This window comes from Notamacropus eugenii, chromosome 1 (assembly GCF_028372415.1).
Source record: "Notamacropus eugenii isolate mMacEug1 chromosome 1, mMacEug1.pri_v2, whole genome shotgun sequence".
Classification (NCBI taxonomy): domain Eukaryota; kingdom Metazoa; phylum Chordata; class Mammalia; order Diprotodontia; family Macropodidae; genus Notamacropus; species Notamacropus eugenii.
In genome coordinates this window covers 686,985,672-687,003,685 of record NC_092872.1, presented here as the reverse complement: position 1 = coordinate 687,003,685, position 18,014 = coordinate 686,985,672, and the positions used below count along the sequence as shown (strand labels likewise).

Below are 18,014 nucleotides of genomic sequence, written 5' to 3'. Positions count from 1 at the left end.
GGAAAGGTTTCTTTTATAAGACAGGGTTTTAATTAGAATTTGAAGGAAGCCAAGGAAAGTGGTAAATGGAAATAAGGAGAGAGAATTGCAGAGATGGGAGACAACAAGGAAAAATACTATGAGCAGAGAGATGGACAACTGAGGTGAAACTCCTTCCTTCTACAGCTTTCTAAACAGACAATTCCTATGAAAACTACCAGTGAAGTAGAATTAATTGTTTCCTGAGGAATCCTATTTAACTTTGAGTTAATTCTGATTGTGAGGGCTCCCCACACACACTTCATAACAGGGCAAAATTGGCTTATCACGAACTTCCATCTATCAGTTCTAGGGCAAAGCAAAGTAAGCCTAAGTCTTCTTTTTCATGACAGTTTCTTTTTTTCCCAAATACTTAAGGATAATTTTTCTTATCTCCTTCCTTCCTCCCTTACTGCCCCCTCCCCTCCCTCATGCCTTCATTCTCTAGGCTAAGTATCACAAGTTATTTCACCTCATACTTTTGTTACATTAATATGCAAATTCATAATTGAAATATCAGGATTAAGAAGAAATGTCAAATGACAGTAATACATTCAATGAGAAATCATCATAAAAGTTACCAACAAGAATGCCAGAGTATGAGACCTCAGGATTTCACTTCAGATAAATATAAAGGGCAAATAGAATTTTGTAATGCTCTGCACAGAGTAGAGACTCTACACAGAGACAAGGCTTACTTTCTAATCCAAATGAGTTAACGGGTCCATGCTCAGAGTACAGATTGGTCATTTTCCTAATAGAAAGGGGAAGATAAAGGAGTAGATATAGTTTTGATGATTTCAAGCTATCTGACCATGTAATATGCTGCTTATGGACATTGTTGCATTTTCCCTCAGAATCCAAAAAGGAAAATGAAAGGTTTCAAATGACAGTTGGATGAATACTATCAGAGATTTTGTAGATGGGATTCCCAGTAGCTTGGTGGTACAGTGGATAGTGTACAAGGCTTGGAATCAAAAAGGCTTCTTTTAGAGAGTTCTACTCTGGCTTCAGACCCTGACTAGCTATGTGGGCAAATTACCTCAGTTTCCCCATTTGTAAAATGGGTTGGAGAAGAAAATGGCAAACCACTCTAGCACTCCAGTATCTTTGCCAAGAAAACCCCAAATGGGGTCACAAAGAATTGGATGTGACTGAAAAGCAACTAAGCAACAACAGAGGGATTCTTGGTCAAGAAGTTGAACTGGATGACCTTTAAGTTTTTTCCTCATATAATAAAAATAGCATTTACGTAGAGTTTTAAGATTTACAAGGTGTTTTGCAAATATTAGTCATAAGTGCCATTGTTCTCATTTTGCACTTGAGAAAATTGAGGCAGACTGAGATTAAGGAATTTCCTATGGTCATATAGTTAGTAAATGTCTGAAGCTATAATGGAATTCAGGTCTTCCTCCCTCTCCCTCAATTATGCTATCCATTGAACTATGTAGATGCTTAATAATAGTATATAATTCTTTGATTTTGTTTCTTTGAACTCTAACTTTGATACTACCTATCCACAAAATCACTTAATATTTCTGAGAATCAGTTTTTTCATATGCAAAATAGGTAAAATCACCTTTACCTCCTTAGGAAGAATTCTTTGAGACAAAAAATATTATTAAATGTTATATGAATTCTAATTGCCATTATAAGGTTATAATTATGGTACATTCATAAAGGAAACATTTTGAGTGTATTAGACATGCATCAGATGCATAGAGATTGGTTTTGTTGGGTAGAGATGGGTATGTAATGCAAGAGGGGGTGGGAGTCTAATGCAATTACTTGATTGAGAACAGACAGATTTTAGGGAGTCTCCATTCTGCCCTGCTGGGGATGGAAGCTCAATTCCATGTGGACAGTCTCGGGCGGGTAAAGGTGGGAACTTCTAAATCTTAGAGTTCTCACGAGGCCCCCCCAGGAAACGACTGGGAATCGAGGTGAACCGAGCTATCTCGTGTATTTCCGCCTCTTTCCGTGAGAAACGTGATGGGAGAGAGCTCTCCCCGCCCTCGAGATTGTCCCGGATCTGGGCACACCTAACAGCATGGTATTCAGATGCAAACTATGCGGCTGGAGAGCTTAAGTAGGATCAGGAAAGCCTGAAAGCTCTCTTGGGCGGAGGGGCCACGTGTGAGGACACAAGGCTCCGCTTTTCCTCTCTCCTCTCTCCCCTCCCCCTCTCTCCCCACTTACACTTCTACTTCCAATCTCTTATTGTAAGATCTTTGCCTCCTTGGGAGATTCTTCGCTCCCTCCTAAGGAAGAATTCCTCTGCACTTGTAACCAGAACCCTGAATAAAGCTCAACCCTTGCTCGACTCTGGAACGTCCTTTCTCTCATACGAGTATCTGGTTTGGCCAGCCGAAGACCTCCGATAGAGGTAAGGTAAAACTCGGGTAGCCCACAGGCCTCTAGGCCTGGCACTGCCCCAGTAAAAGGCTCTTCTAACATAGAAACCCCCTGATTTCATCAGAGATGACAATTTAAACATTTTCCCTGTACCTTGTCACCAGACACACCGTGACAAACAGGGCCAGCTCTGCTTTATTAATAATGCTTCTTTAGCATGTCAAGTAAATAGATGGAAAGGATGAATGTAACACAGTTAGAGGGCCAACAGATTGCGTATATCTGTTTGGTGAAATCATTTCTATTCATTTTTAGTAGACTTTTCATAAACACTTTGAAAGAGATTAAACATTGAAGCAAAGCAGGAACATTTAATCAATCTCAGCACTCAATTATTTGCATCTTAAACTACAAAGCAATAGAGATTATTCCTTTAATATTTAATAAATTCTTAAACCTACTTCAGAGAATGTGTCCTTTTCTACCCCTAATACTTTTTTCCCTTGACTTATTCTCTTAGAGGAGTTTTTCATTAAAAAGTTCCATCCAATTAAAAAAAACTATTTGAAAGCAGAAAGGACCACATAATTTTAGCATGGGTCAGGGAAGCCACTTGTGGACAAATATCTGGACATTTTGGTCATGGAAGGCCGTGTGATTATAGTAGAAAGGCTTCCTGACCTGGAGTTAGACTCAGCATCTGGGTTCAGTTCCCAGTATTGCCACATAAGACATATATAACAATAGGTAAATTACTTAACTTATCTCAGCCTTACTTTCCTTTTCTACAAAATAGTGATAATAACATGTTCCCTCACTATCTCATAAGGTTGTTGTGAGAAAAATACCTCACAAATTGCTATGCATTTTAGAAAGGGGCAGTGTAGAGAAGAGCTTCTGAACTGGAGCTAGAAAACCTAGTTACACTTTTTTCAAAGTTATCTGACATTGATTACCTCATCTCTGTACCTCATTTGTCTCCAAGGTGAAATAGAACGGATAATAATTGTACCCCCTACTGCATAAGGGTATTGTAAGAAGAGAACTTTATTAATAGTACACTGCTAATGGAATGTGGAACATTATTGTCATTAATGCCAGTAATTGAATGCTAAGATCAGAGAGGACCTTTATAAATGAGCCTATTTAATTGTTTTGTATTGTTTGTTCTTGCAAGTTTTTCTTTTTCATTCTGACCTGTGATTTCATAAGTGAAATGAATTTCTATCATATGGAAACTCCCTCCTCCAATGTTTATGTATGTAATGGCTTTCAGTCTTCACCTAAGCCTCCAAGAGGTTGTGACTTGTTAATAGTCACATAACTAGGTACTCTCAAGGTGATTTCCACTGGCCAGCATTATTAGATTGTACTTTTACCGCCTGTTAAAACAGTAAGTATCTTCTGGTGTTGCTGTACTCTTCTGGGAAGGACAATGGAGGAAATGTGTGTGTGTGTGTGTGTGTGTGTGTGTGTGTGTGTGTGTGTGTGTGTGTATGTGTTTTAAAGGTAGCAGTAATATTAAAGTTAGGAAGCAACTACTAGTCATCTTTCATTCCACATACTTTGTACCAATACCCCTGTTCCCTTTCCTTCAGCATTCAGCTTCCATTTTGGTATTATTGCTCCCCTTTAGTATGTAAGCTTCTTGAAGGCAGAATTCGTCTGTCATTTTGCTTGCATTTGGGTCTCTAGCTGCTTATCACAGGGCCTAGCATACTGTAAGAACCTACTAAGTGGCTATTTACTTGATTTGACTTCTTTATTATAAGTCCTATTATATTCTGCTCTGAGGAAACAAAGTGGCTTTGCATCACACTCTCCTGATTCTATGACTAGCACATTTCAACCCAGTCCACCAGGTCTTGATAGCACAAAGCAGTTTTCCCAGTCAGTTCAACATTTATCAAGACCCTACTGTATTCAGAAGACCAAAACTCTCAAGATACTTAGTAAAAATGTGTCTTAGTCATTTGATGCCTGAATGATGCCAAAAGAAAATTATTAGGTAGGGACTGTGGCTGTCAATGTCAGGGTTTCTATCCTCCATTATACATTCTGTCCCTTGAATTCCTAGCATACAAAACAGTGAAAATATGCCTTCCTTTCTCCAAGAAATAATGCAAATTGACTTCTCAAGAAATGACAGAATATGTAGGGGCCTTAGATAGAACCATAAACTCTAGAATAATGAGACCTGACATAGATACCAAGAGAGATAGAGACAGAGATGGGAAAAGAGAGACAAAGAGATAGAGAAAGAGGAAATATATGTAGGTGTGTATGTATGTATGAATGCATGTATGTATATATGCATTACCCAAAAGTCTTCAGATCATCATTTCCCATATGTAACATCATTGAATCTCCATAACAGCCATGCGATTTCATTTGAAAACAGACAGGTTAAGGGTCATATTCATATAACTTGTAAATGCCACACAAGGGATTCAAACCAGGTTTCTCCTGACTTGTTATATGGGTTCTCCCCACACCTTTTCCTTCTTGTCATATACTCATAGGTATTGTGCCATCCAATGGCCACTTCCTCCTTGCTTTTCTCCAAACGAAACACTCCTCCAAATACCAGGCATTTTTATTGGCTGTTCCCAATGTTTGGAATCCTTTTCCTTGATATTTATGTATCTTAACTTCCTTGATTTCCTTCAAATCCATATGAAAAACCCGCTTTCTGCTTGAAGACTTTCCTGCCCCCCTTTATTTATAGTACAGAGGAAGTTAAATGGTGCAGCAGAGTGTCAGGCCAGGAGTCAGGAAGACTTGAGATCAAATCTGGTATTAGACTTTTACTAACTGTATGACCATGTACAAGTTACTTAACTTCCATCTGCCTCAGTTTTCTCTATTGTAAAACAAGAATAACAATACCACCTACTTCCCAGGATTGTTGTGGGAATCAAATAATATATATTTTAAAGCACTTAGCACAGTTTCTAGCAAATAGTAGGAGCTTAATAAATGGTTATACCCTTCCCTTATCTCCCTAAAGCCTTCCCTCTGTTTATTTCCAAAGCCCTAACTCAAAATTAAATTCCGTACTAATGTATCACAAAGAAAAGTTGATTTATGTCCCCAAATGAGCTAAGCACACAAGGTATTTTAAAGCAAGGAGAAATAAACCTATTTTTTAAGCAAAATGGTCAATTTGGAACCACAAAATCAAGGTGCTGTGTTTCTAACATAATAGTTGGAAATGCAAGTAAAAAGGGCTATATTACTAATATTATGTTCCCATTAGTCTCGGGAATGGAATATTATAAAAATTATTGCCTTTCTCATAAAAAGCATAACTCGATTTCTTTCATATCCTGGCCTTATTGATTTTAAACACAGTACATGTCTTTTGTAACTTTAAGAATAAGATGCAATTATTAAAAAATTGGATCAATAAAATAGGAGATTTGAAAAACTATTACTTTATTTTACTGTGCCCCAAACTGGATTTTTAAATAAAGTAAGAAACTTGAATGTTCTGCTACCTGAGAGATGAAAATAAGCAAACAACTTTCAGAATAGTTTTAAATATGACTTGTTTATAATATAGCATTTATCTTAAACCTTTACTCCAAGAGATTATAACATAGATGAGTGATGGGCTTAGAATCAGGAAGACTGACAGGAAGATACAATAGGCAAGTAAACATCTGTGCCTCAGTTTTATCTCCTGTCAGAAGATTAGAAATAATGATAGTACCTAGGTAGCATAGGGAATAGTGTCAGCCTTGAAGTCAAAAGGACCTGAGTGACCTTGGGAATGTGATAACCCTTTTGTTTCGGTTTCCTCATCTGTAAAATAAGATGGAAAGGCATATGGTAAACTACTTCAGATTTTTGTTTTTGTTTGTTTGCTAAGAAAACCCCAAATGGTGTCACAAAGAGTGGGACTCAACGGTAAAGCAACTGGACCAACAACTACTTCAGAGATCTGTGGTATGGGAATACTGAGATAATAGATAAAAGGTGTGTGTGTATGTGTGTGTGTGTGTGTGTGTGTGTGTGTGTGTGTGTGTGTGTGTGTGTGTGTGTATCTTAAGCTACTACAGCTTAAATCTGCACTAAGACATTTGAGATCATATGCACAAAGTATTTTGCTATTTTAAAATTCCTATGTTCAGCAGCAGCAGCAGCATCAACATTACTATTATTACCATTATTACCTGTCTATGACACTATCAGTGAGACCCCTAGGCAAATCATTTTACCTATATGTGCCTCAAATGACTCCTGAGGATCTATCGTTTTAATCATAGTTGAGATGAGATCTACATTGGTGGGGGGAGTTCCCATGGTAGGAGAAAAGTTATAGAACTATTTATGTGGTATTTAATCCCCATTTGTTTTCTACTAAAAGCACTTACTATGCTAAAAGGAAGAGAACAGGTCATAATTCTATCTCTTCCACTAATTCATAAGGACCAAGAAAAAATTCTTCGCCTCAGTGTTATTGTTTCTTCTGAAAAATGATAGGGTTGGACTAGCCATCAAAATTTCTTTCTAGCTCAAAGATCCAAAGGTGAAATCTGATATGATCCTATCTAATAATAGTTAAGGGATATACAGTTAGGCTATTACAAAATCTGAGAAACATAGACAGGTAATTTAAGAATTTTTCACATAGGAAAGACATTTTTGAGAGTTTATCATTCTCAGTCATTTTCTGGCCAAAATTTCATTTCTAGACTGTGGGAAAAGAGAATAGATTATTGCATTTCAATGGCTAGATTAAATCGCTGGACTGTTTCCATGTTCACTCACTTGCTTTATCTAAATACAATACAGCTAGTTCAATTTTGAGGTGTTCCAATCAACTGCGAAGGCAGCCAAGGACCATATTTAGGACATATTTAGATGCCCTTTCACCCTAAAAACTGAAAGATGTTTGCTTTTTTTTTTTTAATGAAAATGGTTTTGTTTTGTTTTTTTCTACTCTCCAGTCTTTAGAAACTAAGGCATATTTGTTCGTTCTGTACATATTCATGAGTTTCCTTTATTTTCCATTTATCTACTTGAGCCTTTACTTTCTTAAATCTAATTTTAGTTTGTGTATAATACTATGATATTTTGAGTATACCCTTGGAAAAGACTAATGCATAAATTAACATAAATATTTTCTTAAATGCAGTTGCATCTCAAGCCATCTGTCTAACTTAGATCTAAGCCTTTTATTTGATTGGGAGGGCAGATCCCAGGCTTTTGCATAATACCTATCTGCCCCAAATGAGAAATAATTACAACCACCTTTTAGATGTGAATTATATATATACATATATATGTATGTGCATGTATGTATATATACACACATATATGTATGCATATATATGTGTGTGTATATATACATATACTCTGAAATGCTCTAAATAGTTCAGATTTTTTTTTAAATAGGGTTGAAATTGTCTTTTGAACATAGAATTTGAAACTGTGGAACATAGATAATCAGATATAGACTGGTTCTTACCACAAAGAAGAAAGTTTTGAAGAACCTTAGAACAAAAAATGTTAATACATGGAACATAGACTATTCTAGATGTGAGAACCTTAAACATCTTAGAGCTCAGACTATCTAATTAAGGTCTCTGGTTTTATAAATGAGGAAACTGATGTCCATCAAGTTGAAGTGATATGTTGAAGGTTTCAGTACTAGCTAGAGAAAGATAGATTGCTATAAGTATGAGGCTACTGTTTCCCACGTAAGAGTTCTTTCTGCTACATTATTTATAATAATCCCATTGTTAATATATCAAGAAACTTTTATGAAAATTAGACAGCATTATTCTTAGTTGTCAAATTTTTAATTTGTCTTTGATGAAATGTACTCATTTTAAGCAGTATTCTTTTATGCAAGATATTTTCCTTCTCTGACAAGGAACAGGATATGGATACTCAGTTTCATCAGTGACAGAGACAAAAACAAATCAATTACCAATTATTTGGAATAATTTCAACTCTCAGAAATTGTGTTTTTTTCCTAATTATCTCTCTGATCCTGTACAAATCCTTTAACCACTATGTATATAATTTTTTTTACCAGTATCATCCTATTTGTATAGCACTTTATGGTTTATAAAACACTTTACAAACGTTGTCTCATTTTAACTTCAGAACAACCCTGGAAGTTAAAAAATATATCATTATCCTCAAATGAGGAAATGGAAGCAGGCAAAGTTTAACTAACTTGCTGAGGGTCACACAGCTAGTGAATGTCTGAGGATGAATTTGAACTCAGGTCTTCCTGACTCCAGAAAACCCAAATCTACCGTGGTATGGCAGAACAGATTCAGTCAATAAACATTTATTAAATATTTAATACTGCGGTAAGTGTTGAGTGCGTCCATTAAAAATGAGAACTAACTTTCCAAGTTTTATTGTGGGGTCAAGTGAAATGAACTCTTTGTAAAACTGTGAAATATTTTAATAAATATCAGCAATCATCAAATATCCAGAAACTGACAGGAATGAATTCATTGATTAAAAATACACACACACACACACACACACACACACACACACACACACACACACACACACACACACCCCACTGAGTTAAATAAGCAACTAGAGTTAGTTATTCATTTCCATTAAATTTTTGAAGGTCATGCATAGATAAAAGATTACTGGATTCAGAAGGCTTGAGCTTCAGTCTTGTCTCTGTGTCTCATGAACTAAATAACCCAAAACAAATTATTTGCCTTTTTTTTCTTTGTCTATTTCCTCAGTTACAAAGTACAGTTGCATGACATTGATCCTAAGGACCTTTCCTTTTCTGAAACCATAAGAATATCAAAAGAAGCACTTGGGTTAATTAGGCACTTGGGTCTAGAATAATTGGATGGTGAAGATTAGACTAGAAAAGATCCTCAGAGATCATCTAGAGTTTAGTCTAAATCACCCCCTATTTATACAAGAAATCCCTTCTTTAATGTCCCAAAGTGGTGATCATCCATTTGCTTCAAAACTAACAACTAACTCTTATCTGCTGATCCCAATAACTTTTACTTAGTTCTCACTCTATTGACTTCTCTGAAGTGTATGGCATTTTTTTTTACCACATCCTTCATACTCTATTATCCTTTAGTTTCTATTTATGTTTCTCTTCATTCTTTTCCTACCTGTTTAATTCTTACCTCTCAGTTATCTTTGACCTCAGTTGACTCATTATTCTCTTTCCACTGCTATTTTTCTCCTGTTTACCCTTCTCCATCTTTTCTTCACTTATTACAAGTAAATAGGTGATTAACCAAAACAGTATATCCAGCCCTAAAATCTCTCATGAACTTTAGTTCTTTATTGCTAACTATGTGGTACACATTGTTGCTAGAGATCTCTACTGTATTGCCAAGTCAATATTCAAAGCACTGGTGGTGACTATGGATATACCAGCGTAGTTTTCAATCACAAAATATAAAAGACTCTCCATACAGAAGGCAGAAGAAAAACATTTATTTAGACACCAGAAAACCAAACCCCAGAACCAGAAAGCAAAATCCATCATGGTGACCAAGAAATTAATAAACATGATCCCACAGAGAGCAAAGCCATTCCCAACCTCTCCCCCACCCCAGGCCTTCTCACAAGCAAACACTACCAAGCCTGAGCCCTGCAACGTGCCTGCCTGCATCTTCTCCCTTCTGACCCAACCACACTCATTCGCTTCCTCCCTGTTCTGCTCCAGCCTTTTCAGCTAATTCCTCCCAACACAGTCACCATGTGACTTAATGGGCATATTAATGATTAGGAAAAAATTTCCAATTAAATTAGCATTACATCTACCCAGAAGTACCATAGGTATTTCAAACACAACACATTCATTCTGGGCTCCTAATATTTCCTCCAAACTGTCCCTTTTCTACTGAAGACACTATAATCCTTTCAGTCTCTCTGATTTACAACCTTGAAGTCACTCTTGACTCTGTCAACTCTTCCCTTCACTTCCACCATTTATATCATTAATTGCAAAGTCTTGTCAATTTTACCTGTACAATTTCTCTCACATCCTTTCTCTTTTTTTGACTTATACAACAACTAATCCCATTGTAGTATTTATCACCTTTTGCCAAGTCTAAGGCAATAGGCAAGTAATTGGTCTGTCTGCTTCTTTCCATTCCATTCTACAGAGACACCAAAACGATGTTCCAAAATGAAATATCTGAAAGCACTTCAAGACCACTTCTCCGTATTCCAGGTTGTTAGACAGAATGAAGGATTCCTAAAAGAAACAGAAGTAAGACTTCAATGGGAAAAAGAAGACATAAGTTTTAAGCAGAGAGACATTATCTTTATTAGTATGATAGAAAAGGTGAGGACTATGTAAAAGAGAAATAGAAAGAAAGGGAGATCTGCATGTATAGAGCTTATGTAGATATTTGAGGTTCTTTTTCCTAAAAAGTTTATCAATTTTTTTGTTTTTAATTTTCAACACTCATTTCTAAAAGTTCCAAATTTTTTTCTCCTATCTCCCTCCCCCTTCCCAAGATGGCATGCAATCTTATATGGGCTCTACACAAACATTCTTATTAAACACATTTTCACATTAGTCATGTTGCATCAAAGAATGGAAATGGATGGGAGAAACCATGAGAAAAATGTAACAAAAGATGAAACAGTTTGCTTCATTCTGCATTTAGATTCCATAGTTCTTTCTCTAGATGTGGATGGCATTTTACATCATCAGTCCTTTGGAAATGTTTTAGGTCCTTGCGTTGCGGTGAAGAGCTAAGTCTCTCAACAATAATCCTTGCATACTGTGGGTGTTACTGTGTATAATATTCTCCTGGTTCTTCTCACTTCACTCAGCATCACTTTATATAAGTCCTTCTATTCATCATTTCTTGTAGCGCAATAGTATTCCTTTACATTCATATGCCACAACTTGTTCAGCCATTTCCAAATTAATGGGCATCCCCTCTATTTCCAGTTATTGACCACCACAAAAAGAGCTGCTATAAAAAATTTTGTACATGTGTGTCCTTTTTTTTATTTTTATGCTCTCTTTGGGATACAGCTCTAGAAGAAGTATTTCTGGGTCAAAAGATGTGCACCTTTTTATAGCCCTTTGGGCATAGTTCCAAATTGCTCTCCAGAATGACTGAATGAGCTCATAGCTCCACCAGCAATGAATTAGTGTTCCAACTCTCCCACATCTTCCCCAACATTTATCATTTTCCTGTTTTGTCATGTTAGTCAATCTGGTAGGTGTGATATGGTATGAAATGGTTATTAAAGAGGAGATAATAGAGGCTCTGAGTGGCAAGAAATTACCTTCTAAAGAATTATATGGAAGAGGCTTGGAAAGTATAAGATAAGAGACACCCAGTTATGGACATAGAAGATAAGAGCAGCAATAATAAGACCCTGAGGTAGCTATTTGACAACTTCATAATAACAATAAAGGGGTTTATTGTCTACCTGGAGCCTATATGCAAGATATAACAGAGAAACTCCCATAACTTCTCAAAACAGATAACAAATATGAATTTCTCGTGATTCACATGGGCATTTCCAAAAGAAACTAAAAAGATTTTCTAATAATTATGGAGTCTTGGTCAAGAAACTGGAGAACAAAAGGGCACAATTTGTATATTCCTTACTTTTAATCCAGCATTTTTAAAACACCAACTTAGAAAGTAAAGAGCTAGCTAAGAAGGTAGTATCTAAGAATAGAATTAGAACTTCTCACATGCATCTTAAATTTGGGAAAAGCAAAATTAGAAGACTTTAGAGGTAAGACAGGTGGAATTTCATAGATCAAAATGATTCAAAGGAAATCTACCTTGGACGGATAAGAGATGCTCAAGAATGAAATTTTGATCACACAATGACTTCCAATGAAGCGTAAACATGAAATACATCTCATGAGACCAATATATATTCAAAGGGAACTTCCCCAACCAACTTATTTTTTTTTTTAATATATGTACAAAAGACAGTAGGAAGGCCAGATAACAGAATATGCGCATGTCATGATCCTGGAAAAATAAGGTCAGGAATGTTAAGATCAGAATGAGCTACAACTGTCAAGGAAAGCTAAAGACAACTAAAAAGTTTGTTTTAGATAAGTTCCTAGGAAAAAGAAGATCAAGGGAGACTATATTTGTATTGGGGGGAGGAGAATAGAGGCTATTATAACTGACAAGACAAAAAGTAGAACTACTGAGTTTTGCTTTCATTTCCGTATTCTCTACAAAGAAGAATGACCTTTATATTGAAAACTTGAAAGTAAAAATAAAAACTTGGGAACTGATACTCAATATTAGTTATTCCTGGCTTCTCTTTATGAATTAAAGTTTCCTGGCTGAGATGAATCATATACCCATAGGTCCCTAAAAAGATAGGCAGTTATGATTGTAATGTAGAGAGAGGTACAAGATTGTGGACAATGAGAGAGGTCCTTCAAGATTGGAGAAATGCAAGTGGCATCCTAGTTTAAAAAAAAAAATGGAAAAGAAAGAACATTGTTTGAAAAGCATAGACCAGTACTTTTTACTTGAGTTCCTTTGGAAAATCTATAAAGGATTATTTAAAAGATGTTTGGTGAATATCTAGGAAAGGAAACAGTGATCATCAAAAGTCAACATTCCTTCACCAGGATCATGCCATGCCAAATTAATCTCACCTCTTCCTTTTTTATTTTTTTTTACCTTATTGATAAAGAAAACAAGGGAGAGAATGCCACATATCTATTTCACCTGACTTTTAGCAAAGCATTTGAAAAGGAATCTCCTACCGTTTAGGGGGAGAGGATGGAGAGAAATGGATTTGATGGTACAATCATACAGATTCCAAGCGGCAAAATGGTTGGATTCAAAGAGTAGATGTCAATAATTTTATGTCATTGTGGACAGTGGTCTCCAGCTAAGAAACTAAGGCATCTATACTTGGCCCTGTGCTATTTATTTTTTCAGTGACTTGAATTAAGGCATAGATGGAATGCTTATCAAATTTGCAGATGAGATCTATGCCTCCATGTCTTTGTTTCATTTCTGAAATGATCTTCCTTCTCACCTCTGTCTTATAGAATCTACTGCTTACTTCAAAATAGTAAGGAGTCTCTCCAGTCATTTCTCTCCTGAAATTATATTGTAAAAGTTCATAGATACTTTTCATTTACATATCTATATGTGTCTTCACCCCCTTTTTTGAGTAGGGTGAGAAGCTATATAATTTTTTTTCATCTGTATCCATAGCACTTAGCACAGTGCCTTACACATAGTATCTACTTACTAAATATTTAGTGAACTAAACTGAATTTTATTGATTCATGCACAAAGAGCCCAACTAGACTGAGTTATCAAAAACCCAGAATGTTATGAAACTGCTTCGAAGCAACAATTTCAGGTAGTTAGTATGTCTAAAACAGTTGAACCAGTACACAATAAGTTTTGATATTTTATGTTATTTCTTGTTGCAAATAATTATGCTCATTGTTATTTGACTACCTCTCAATAAATCACACAGTGTTATAAAATATTAAGAGTTGGATAGGACTGCCTAGGTCATCTAGTACCAGCCTTCAATAAGGTTAATCCCTTAAATAGTCATTCAGCCTCATCTTTTAAGATCTCTAGTCTGTAGGTAAATAATTGTCTCAAAGCAATCTATTCCACTTTTGATACCTTTCATTAACAGGAAGATTGCTACATTGCTACATTGCTCTTCCTCTTAAAAACCCATGATATTGCTCCTACTTTTCTACAAGGCCAAGTCAAATAAATGTAAGCTTTCTTCAACTTGATGGAAGTTCAAATATTTTGTATCTCTTCTTCCTCATGTTGTTCTTCTCTAGACTGAACATATCAATTACTTCAAGCAGTCTTCATATGGTAAGGGGTCCAATCATGTCACAATCTTTACTAGTCTCTTCTGTATGGTTTCAGCTATTCAAAATCCTTGGTAAAATATGGTAACCAAACTAAAAAGTTATCCAGATTGAAAGTGATCAGGGCAGAGTACATTGGGGCCATCACTGTGCACGGGATAAGACTTGCTAGTCTTCCTTCCATCCACTATTTGTCAAAACAAAAGTAATAATAGTTTGATACTTAAAAATGGGTTGTTAAAACAATATTCAGATCAAATGATAAAATTAATAATGAAAATCATTCCAATTGTGGAGATTGTTTAGGAAATGCTTAACAGTCAGTTAGGATATTTTTGTAATTCACACCTGTAGGTGTAAAAGAAAAAGTCAAAGCAAAAAGATTTTTTTGCTGAAAGTTATTCACCTTTTGAAAACAGACTTTGTAAATATCTATAGCTCCTGGAGAAAATCATTGCCTAAAATAGTAAAAAAACCTGATTACTTTTATTTGGAAAAGTGTTAATGTGAGCATCTGCACTTATTATCTGCCAATATGCTCCAGTCAGTTAGGTTCACTCACTCTCCCCTTCACCACTGTAGGCACCTGAAACAACTATATTACAAACTTTATTATCAGTTCTTTTGAATGAAATTACTTTACTACCCTTAAAGGCTAAAAAATGTTTTCTATTATTAGGAGTTAGGTGTGAAGTAGTGGCAAGAGTAGGGGATTTGGAGTCAGAGAACCTAGATTCAGATCTGGGGTCTGTTATATCACTGCAAATGCTTGAATAAATCACTTAAATGATTTGGGCTTCCATTTCCTCACTTATAAAATAAGGAGACTGGATCAAATCATTACAAGTATCAATTAAATCTTTGATATTCTATGTTCTCTGTTTTAAAATTGTTTTCCTATCTGTCATTCTATGACCTAATTGTTGTGTTACTTTGCTCTCCTGCTGACCTTTGGACCATCAGAAAGAAGGAAAACAAGAAAAGCTTTATGTAGATGGTGGTGGTTGAGCCAAGTCTTGAATGTCACAAAGACTAGGAGAGGTTGAGATGAATAGGTAGTGTCTTCTTGGTATGAAGGACAGGCATTCAATAGACTTGAAAATAATACAAATTACCACCTTTATAATCCATGATAATGTCTCGATGCTTAACCCAATGGCCTTGAACTACATACTTATCACTGTGAAGCAATTTTAAATTGTGAAGATCTTTTTTCTAATTTTTATTTCTGCATATATATCTCAAGTCTCAGAGTCAGGTTATATTGCTCTCAAGGGTTTTTGCATATTCTCAAATTAGTAGGAAGTCATTCTCTACTTTTTTGTTATTCTCTAATTCTCGGAATTCTCTAATGCAAATGGTTAAATTACCATTGACTTAAGTCACAATGATGCATTCCTTTTCCCACATTTTCAGTCTTCAGTATCTTTTAGAAAGGCTTTTTTTTTATTTTTTACTAAAATGTAACAGAAATAACATTTGAAACCAAATACTCGCTTCTCCCCAGAGTCTATAGCATACTCTCCCACAAGTACCTACACAGTCCAGAGGAAAATGTGCTCAGATTTAGAGAAAATGAGTACCTCACATCTCTTGGTTGCTGGAAGTACTTCTCTCTCATTCATGTAATTCTCAAGAAATTCCCCTTAAGTATAGTTAATCTTTACTCTGTAGTCACAGCTCCCAATGCACTTAATGGCACTTGCTTCATGCTTTCAAGGGGTGATAGGTTAGGGAACAAATTATACTAGGAAGCTAATTGGAAGTACCAAATCTGTGTTTTCTTTGAAGTTCAGCTGAGGTCACTCCTCCCTTTCCCTCCACCCCAGATAGTTACTACTGAGAGATTTCAGCTAGAATACAACAGTCACTTAATTTCTTGATATGATCCAATTGAATCAGCTCATTAAATTTACACAAGTCCTGAAAGTTATGGTGAAATCTCTCAATCACTTACAATAAAATCCTTGTATTATTTCATAAAACAGTTTCAAGGTGTTTTCACACATGTTTTAAAGCCTGTAACTGATTGTCTAAGATATGCTCTAATCTAATGTGTCAAGGATAAAAAGTAGTGATAGGGTTTCAACCCCACCCTTACAAAAAAATTGAAGAATCTCTTTTCTTATTCTACAGGTCAATGCAATTCCTCACAATAACAGACAGATGCAGATAGATAAATGAACCTGGAATTAGGAAGACATAGGACAAAATCCAGCATCAAACACTGTGTGACTGTGGGTAAATCATTTGAATTATCAGTCTCAGTTTTGTCATCTATAAAATGGAAATAATAATTTCATCTACTTCCTAAGATTTGTGATAGAATGATTTAATATATGCAAAATGTCATGTGAACCTTAAATGCTAGCTGTTATTATTATTAATTACAATTATATATTATATACCATAATAATTGTTAATTATTAATTTTTTTCTCATGCAACACCATGGCTTGAAGTTTTATAAATGAGAATTAGTAACCAGATGGTAGATTGTGAGGTATAGTTTCTTTATGATGTCCTATAAAGTTGTCACATAGTATTGTCTCCCTAGGCTGTCCAGGGAATTATATCAGAGAGGGAGAAGATATGAATCAATAGTTGGAAATTCAAAGCAGGATTTTTTTTTCTTTTTATCATGAATCACTAACTGTGTTTCCCACATATTAATTGGTACCTAGGGAAGCAAGTGAAAAAGATGGATATATCAGATTGGACTATAAAATGATGAGTCTAGTTATTTGTCAAACACAGTAGAACTTATTCATCCAAATAAGTGTGTTTCTCTATTAAGTATTCACTGCAGGAGGAATTATATTTATTCTAACAAGGCTGTCTGCTCAGAATACACTTAAAAACTTTGGTTTTTACAATTTCCACAAGTCCTCTCCTCTCTCCTTTCTTTCTCTCTCTCTCTCTCTCCTCTCTCTCTCTCTCTCTCTCTCTCTCTCTCTCTCTCTCTCTCTCTCTCTCTCTCTCTCTCTCTCTCTCTCTCTGTCTCACACACACACACACACACACATACATACACACACACACAAAATCAACATGCATAGGCACACACAAAATTAACTTTATGATTTTATAGTTTGTGCCCACTTTGGCTTTATGCTGCCAGCATAATCCATGACCTTCTACATCATTCTTGGTTGTAAAGCAATGGCATTCTGATGTGTTCAAAATTCTCACTGACCTTTGAAGAAGGAAGGTTTACCACCATTGAAGAGATGCAAAGGAATTTGCCATGACCATTAGCAAGAGTATCAAAGAAGAATTCTGTAAATTTCGGAGAAATATCAGCATCACAAAATGCAAGACTACTTTAGTTGTGATCTAGGGGTGTTTGGAAACTTGAAATTCAAGGGCAAATAATGTGAGTCCTGCCTCAAATGAATTAGACCCAAGCCTCTGTCAGTCACAGGGAAGTTTGATTAGAATACAGATTGGGGTAGGAGATATTTTGAGCTTGTATTGATATATGGGCCAGACTTTTAAGGAATCTGAGCATTTGTATTGCTAATGCAAGCAGGCCAGATTGTTAAGGAATTAGCACTTTAATGGAGTCAAGATAGACCTTTTATACAGTAAGACTGTGGGAAGATCTGGATGTGATCTAAGAATGGCCAAGTAGTCTGGGAACAGGAAAGAGGTCTAGATAGAATTAAGGAGTGATGGTCTAGGGTGGGGCCAGGTGCAGACAATGAGGCCCACAATGAAAGGATTAATTGGGAAGGGCTGGGTGCCCCAGGAGAAACACCAGGGACCTGGGCCACATGTTGGGGTCCAGATCCCAAAGACATGGTCTT

The 18,014-nt window shown here is 35.8% G+C and overlaps 1 long non-coding RNA gene across 3 annotated transcripts in view; it reads right to left on the bottom strand.

Annotated features, from left to right (window-relative positions):
- The window catches only part of LOC140528340 (uncharacterized), a 196,860-nt gene that overhangs the window by 175,292 nt on the left and 3,554 nt on the right, over nt 1-18,014 (bottom strand). For all 3 annotated transcript variants that reach the window (XR_011975147.1, XR_011975148.1, XR_011975146.1), the window contains exon 2: nt 17,402-17,484. This is a non-coding gene — a long non-coding RNA (uncharacterized lncRNA). The remainder of the gene's footprint in view (nt 1-17,401; nt 17,485-18,014) is intronic.